Source organism: Schistocerca gregaria, chromosome 10 (genome assembly GCF_023897955.1).
Source record: "Schistocerca gregaria isolate iqSchGreg1 chromosome 10, iqSchGreg1.2, whole genome shotgun sequence".
In the NCBI taxonomy this organism is placed as follows: domain Eukaryota; kingdom Metazoa; phylum Arthropoda; class Insecta; order Orthoptera; family Acrididae; genus Schistocerca; species Schistocerca gregaria.
In genome coordinates this window covers 121,859,001-121,866,730 of record NC_064929.1, presented here as the reverse complement: position 1 = coordinate 121,866,730, position 7,730 = coordinate 121,859,001, and positions in this window count along the sequence as shown.

Here is a 7,730-nt window from a genome sequence, read left to right as displayed (position 1 = left end):
ACGCCCCCATAGGGGGCAGGCTGGCAACAGCTTAGTACGCCGCTCTTCAGCCTGCAGAATTCTTAAAACAGGAGAAGACAAGGAACAATAAAAACTGGCGATAAGACAGTGACGTAAAATGTAAAATGGTGGAAAATTATGGAAAGTTAAAACATAAAACTATAGGTGGGCGATTATAATAAAAAACACAGGAAGCAGACAGGGAAAAACTAGACAGACAATTAAAAAATAACAGCGACAGTCTGGATTCTGTTTGCAAGAGATATAAAAGATTGCACCCTGTGATGGCATGATGTCCATTTGAAAACACTTTGGAAAAGATGTACAACACTCAACAATCACTGGGAACACTGCACTAAAAAGTTGGTACGAAGATGTCACACCACAGGCAAGTGTAGATGGGAGGCAGCTTCTGGATACATGAGGGGGCAGAAAAAGAGGGGAGGAGAAGAAAAACGAAAGGTGGGGTAGGGGGACGACGAAGGGAGAGGACTCAGAAGGGGGGAGCAGGGCAGACCTGAAAGGGAATGGGGAAAGGATAAGGAAGGAAAACGCAAAAGGTCTCGGTTGAGAGAATGGAGGCAGAGAGAGGGTAGGCGAAAAAAAAAACAGGATGGAGAGGGGGGAAGGGAAGACTGAGCCTGGGAAAAGGACAAAGGAAAGGAGAGGGTTGAGGATCAGAGTGGGTAGGAGGGTTAAATGGAGGGAGAGAGGGCATCGTCCAAGAGGAGGAGTTGACAGAGGCCACCTTGAGAAAAAAGATTAAGGTGTAGAGATGGAGGGTGGGGGGGGGGGGGGCACAACAGTGAAGGTGTGGCAGAGGGTGGGGGTTGGAGAGGAGTGGAGCAACCAGGGGGTGAGGGGGATCAAGGCAGCAGGACCCAGTCCTGCAGTTGATTCGAACTTCTTCATCGTGCTCTGCACAACAGGTGGAGGAAGAGGACCCTTCCATAATCCTTTCATCCGGCGATATTCTCGAGGTGCAGCTGCAGCATTGCAGCTGTTTCGATAACAGTGCTTCACCAGTAATGTCCTGCACCTTTTGTCCAAGGTCATGTTGACACGTCAACAAGTGCACTGTAACTCGTCAAGTGTGTGAGACTGTGAACCATGATGACTGATGATGGCACCTGTGGACCGTGGCGCTGTAACGCATGGAAATCATGCGCCCCATATTCTGGACATTAGTGCTACAAATTTTGGTACTCCTACGGTAATTAGTTTCTGTGTTATAATGTGTTAAATAGTGAAAGTTTAATTATAATCGTTAGATGCAGATCGGTAAGGCGCGCAACTGTGTAGTCAGCAGTGAATGACGTTATCTCTCACTTTTTCCATTGTCCACAATGATCTATAAGTGAGCAGTGGTGTATTGATGTGGTTTATTTACAAGTTTTTGCATTGTGAGGTGCAGAACCGTAGTGAGCTGAGTGAAAATATGACCGTTATTCCTCAGTTATTGGTTATTCATAAGCGAAAAGATAAAGATGAGTCATATTCAAATATTTCTTAATAATTAAAGTTCCACGATAATATTTATTTAATGTTCGATATGAACTGATTTTCAGCTTCTTAGGACATCGTTAGATAACAAAACTAAACGCATAGTATACATAGCTCAGCGAGGATTCACAGCTGTACAGCGATTGATGTACAATGTAAGTGACATTTTACGAGTATATCGATACAAAAAACAACCACAATGTAAGGCCTAAGGAAAATCTGAACAAATAAATTTTATTTTACAGAATATTCAAATACTGAAACTATACGTGAATGTATAAACAGAAAACGTTCTACAGGTCAGTAATTTCACTGGCTAGTAAGTCATATGGGCAAACTGGTGAATGTTGTAATGGCTGCTTTGGAGTTCTATTTTACGTTGTTGTTGTGGTGTGTAAGTGTTATTATAAAACATATGAAAATGTGGCAGCAAGAATAACAGCAGTATTTGAAAGAAATAGATAAACTCTGATAATTCTTATTTATGTGATGCTGAGCCCGACTATAGCGAGTTTGAATAATTTCATACTTGATATTGAAATGTATCCACCAAATAACTAATATATCACACCACCACCGCTACCAGTAACTACACTGGTGTCGTAAATATTCCTATTAAAAAGTCACTGATGAATTAGTTTTTGAAAAATTAATCTTACGCACCAGCCATAAAATTATTTCACACGTAAAGTTTAAGATTGTTCTACTGAATGTAACCTTCACTTTTACAATAGAAAAATAATAAAGTCCTGCGGGTTCTCGTCCTCAGAGTTCAATTATTGTAATATCGATAGAAAGAATTAGTGTCTGATTATTTCTGCTGTTTAAAATTGCCGCTACATACGCTCAAGGAATGGCGGCAAACAAAGCACAGTCTGGACTGCTGCGGACAATAAATTTAAAACATACATAGTTGGTTATTTACTTACAATTAAAAGTCCGTACACTAGAATTCCATTTTGTAAATCTTACGTTATATTTTCTGTTGGCCATTAATGACTACATTTTACAATATTTAAAAGAACAGACCTCAGCTTATCTTCGATGTCATCCTCTTCATACAACGCGGAGAAGAAGAACATAAGAAGGAAGAGTTCACAGACAATACAAAGCCAACACACTCTTTACCTTTTGTTATGTGGTTATTCTTTGTAGGAAACTGGTTATAAAATAATAAAACTTATTGCTGTTATTTCACAATAATTCACAATATAATATTAAATGTTTTCTCGGTTAAAAGTGATTTCTGGAAAATCATTCGTTGATTCATAAGCATCGTACACTGTCCCATTCACGGGCGACACAAAATATTCGCGTTGAAATTACAATGTGACGAAAAGGTACAGTATTAGAATATACTGTAATATAAGATTTATTTCTTCAGATTTCCTTTAAGTCCTTCTGTATCGATATAGTACCCCTAGTTTAGGGGTGGTGCATTTGATTAGTGATCAAAACATCCTCGGTCGCAGGTTCTAAACCCGCCACCGCTTAAATCGTTATTGGAGGCGGAAGACTTACGGAACAGGAAGTCACCTTCATTCTGCCAACGGCCTTGTCAATGAAGGCGAAGGAGGGAACAGCCGGCTCTGTCCTCCTTGGGATGGGAAACTGCCCCTAACGGCGGAAGAATCGGCAATGATCAACGGCATGTGGATGCAGAAGGCAGTGGAAACTACTGCTTTAAAGACACATAATGTATATCTGCAGGACGTGTGGCCTGTAATTGAAAAAGTGTCACGATGATTTCTCCAGTGGCAAAAGATTCCCAACTAGATCCCCATCCGGATCTCCGGGAGGGAACTGCCAAGGGGTAGGTGACTATGAGAAAAGGACTGAATAACCGACGAGAGGACGACCTTGAATGAGACGAGGCGTGGATTGATGGAAGCTTGAACGTGCTAGAAATGCAAAGGCTCAGTCTACATATACACTCCTGGAACTGGAAATAAGAACACCGTGAATTCATTGTCCCAGGAAGGGGAAACTTTATTGACACATTCCTGGGGTCAGATACATCACATGATCACACTGACAGAACCACAGGCACATAGACCCAGGCAACAGAGCATGCACAATGTCGGCACTAGTACAGTGTATATACACCTTTCGCAGCAATGCAGGATGCTATTCTCCCATGGAGACGATCGTAGAGATGCTGGATGTAGTCCTGTAGAACGGCTTGCCATGCCATTTCCACCTGGCGCCTCAGTTGGACCAGCGTTCGTGCTGGACGTGCAGACCGCGTGAGACGACGTTTCATCCAGTCCCAAACATGCTCAATGGGGGACAGATCCGGAGATCTTGCTGGCCAGGGTAGTTGACTTACACCTTCTAGAGCACGTTGGGTGGCACGGGATACATGCGGACGTGCATTGTCGTGTTGGAACAGCAAGTTCTTTTGCCGGTCTAGGATTTGGTAGAACGATGGTTTCGATGACGGTTTGGAAGTACCGTGCACTATTCAGTGTCCCCTCGACGATCACCAGAGGTGTACGGCCAGTGTAGGAGATCGCTCCCCACAACATGACGCCGGGTGTTGGCCCTGTGTGCCTCGGTCGTATGCAGTCCTGATTGTGGCGCTCACCTGCACGGCGCCAAACACGCATACGACCATCATTGGCACCAATGCAGAAGTGACTCTCTTCGCTGAAGACGACACGTCTCCATTCGTCCCTCCATTCACGCCTGTCGCGACACCACTGGAGGCGGGCTGCACGATGTTGGGGCGTGAGCGGAAGACGGCCTAACGGTGTGCGGGACCGTAGCCCAGCTTCATGGAGACGGCTGCGAATGGTCCTCGCCAATACCCCAGGAGCAACAGTGTCCCTAATTTGCTGGGAAGTGGCGGTGCGGTCCCCTACGGCACTGCGTAGGATCCTACGGTCTTGGCGTGCATCCGTGCGTCGCTGCGGTCCGGTCCCAGGTCGACGGCACGTGCACCTTCCGCCGACCACTGGCGACAACATCGATGTACTGTGGAGACCTCACGCCCCACGTGTTGAGCAATTCGGCGGTAAGTCCACCCGGCCTCCCGCGTGCCCACTATACGCCCTCGCTCAAAGTCCGTCAACTGCACATACGGTTCACGTCCACGCTGTCGCGGCAAGCTACCAGTGTTAAAGACTGCGATGGAGCTCCGTATGCCACGGCAAACTGGCTGACACTGACAGCGGCGGTGCACAAATGCTGCGCAGCTAGCGCCATTCGACGGCCAACACTGCGGTTCCTGGTGTGTCCGCTGTGCCGTGCGTGTGATCATTGCTTGTACAGCCCTCTCGCAGTGTCCGGAGCAAGTATGGTGTGTCTGACACACCAGTGTCAATGTGTTCTTTTTTCCATTTCCAGGACTGTAGTATGAGTCAGTGCAACCAAATGGAAAGAAGACACGGATTTATGGTCAGAAGGGTATAGGGTTATATCATCAGCAGCGGGGAATGGTATAACTGGAGTAGGATTCTTTATGAATAGGAGGGCAGGGGAGAGTATGTGTTATTGAGAACAGTTCTGTGATATAAAAGACATCATGTTTACGCCAGTGACTGTAATACTTTCTTTATTTCACGATTGCAGTTTCGGCCTTATGCCATTATCAAGTGAAGATGTTATGGCTATTAGGCCATGTCAACCTAATGAGCTGACACATTTATATGTCGTTGTCATTACCGTTAAATACACTGGGGATGCTCTTACATAGTGTCACCAATGTATTTAATAGAAATGGCAACAACATATAAATGTGTCAGCTGACTTTAGGTTGACGTGGCTTAATAGCCATAACATCTTCACTTGATAATGGCCTAAGGCCGAAAGTGCAGTCGTGAAATAAAGGAAGTGTTACAGTCACTGGGGTAAATGTGATGTCTTTTATGAAGTTCTACATGGCTGTGAATCCCAGGTATAAAAAGTTAATTAGTTGAGTGATGGGGATGTTCTCACCGGCTCGATAGCAACACTGACAACGATAGTTGAGGTATACATGCCAACGTCGCAAGCGGAAGATGAAGAGATAGGGAAAGTATATGAGGATACTGAAAGGGTAATGCGGTGCGTAAAGGGAGATGAAAATCTAATAGTTATGGGAGACTGGAATGCAGTTGTAGGGAAAGGATTGGAAGAAATATGGGCTTGGGAAATGAAATGAGGGGGAGAAAGACTAATTGAGTTCCGTAATAAACTTCAGCTAGTAATAGCGAATACTTCGTTCGCGATTTACGAGAGCAGGAGGTGTACTAGGAAAAGGCCGGGAAATACGGGAATATTTCAGTTAGGTTACATCATGGTCAAACAGGGTTTGCGAAATCAGATACTGGATTTTAAGGCGTACCCAGGAGCAGCAGCAATAAATAGTAGGCTGAAGTTGAAGAGATTTGTCAGGGAGAATCAATACGCAAAGATGTGGGATACGGAAGTACTAAGGAATGGCGACATACGCTTGAAGTTCTCCAAGGGTAGAGATACAGCAATAAGGAACATCTCAGTAGGCAGAACAGTTGAAGAGAAATGGGAGTCTCTAAAAAGGGTAATCACGTAAGCTGGAATGAAAAACATAAGTGCAAAGGAAGTAACTGCAAAGAAACCATGGGTAACATTTGAAATACTTCAGTTGATCGATGAAAGAAGGAAATACGAAAATGTTCAGGGAAGTGCAGGAATATAGAAATATAAGTAGTTGCTGAATGAAATAAGTAGGAAGTGCAGGGAAGCTAACACGAAATGGCTACATGGAAAATTTGAAGAAACCGATAAAGAAATGATTGTCGGAAGCGCTGGCTCCGCATATAGGGAACTCAAAACAATCTGCGGTGAAATTAAGAGTGCAACGTGAATCCCACTGTTAAATACAAAGGAGAGAGCGGATAGGTGGAACGAGTACATTGAAGGGCCCTATTAGTGAAAGATTGTTCGCGATAGAAGAAGAAACAGGAGTCGATTCAGAAGAGGTACGCGATCCACTATCATAATCAGAATTGAGGAGAGCTTTACAGGACTTGAGACCAAATAAGGCAGAAGCGATACGTAACATTCGATTAGAATTTCTAAAGTCATTGAGGGAAATGGCAACAAAACGATAATTCACTTCAGTGTGTAGAGTGTATGACTATGGCACATACCATCTGAGTTTCGGATAAATGTCATTCATACAATTTCGGAGATTTCAAGAGCTGACAAGTCGAGAATTATCGCACAATCAGTTAAACAGCTCAAGCATCAAACTCACCTACCAGAAGAATATACAGAAGGATGGAAAGAAAAATTAAGGATGACTTAGATGACGATCGGTTTTGCCCTAGGGCGTGTTACGGCAACATAGAGCGAATTCTGAAGTAACTGTGGGTAACGGAAGCAAGACTAAAGAAAAATCAAAACGCTTTCATAGCACTTGCCGACCTGGAAAAAGCGTTCGACAATATCGAATGGTGCAAGATGTTTGAAATTCTGAAAAAACGGGGGTAAGCTGCAGGGATATACGGGTAATATACAGGGTGTCCCAGCTAACTTGTCCACCCAAAATATCTCTGGAACAATAACAATCCACTCGTTGCAGCCATCGTGGATTTTCCGTTGCCCAATAGTGTACATTATGCAGCTTTACGTTACCGCTGTTGGTGAATGACGCTTCTTCACTAAATAGGACGCGTGCAAAAAATCTGTCGTTGTTCCGTAATTTCTCTTGCGCCCAGTGTAAGAACTGTACACGACGTTCAAAGTCGTCGCCATGCAATTCCTGGTGCATGGAAATTCTCAACACCATCGTTTTTCATATTCCCGATATTCGCGCAATTTGTCTGCTACTGATGTACGGATTAGCCGCGACAGCAGCTGAAACACCTACTTGGCCATAATCGTTTGTTGCAGGTCATGGTTGACGTTTCACATGTGGCTGAACACTTCCTGTTTCCTTAAAGAACGTAACTATCCGGCAAACGGTCCGGACGCTTGGATGATGTCGTCCAGGATACCGAGCAGCATACATATCACACGCCCGTTGGGCATTTTGATCGCAATAGCCATACATCAACACGATATAGGCCCTTTCCGCAATTGGTAAACGGTCCATTTTAACACGGGTAATGTATCACGAAGCAAATACCGTCCGCACTGGCGGAATGTTACGCTATACCACGTACTTAAACGTTTGTGACTATTACAGGGCCATCTATCACAAAGCGAAAAAAGTGGTCCAACTAAAACCTTCATATTTCTTTACGTACTACACGATTATG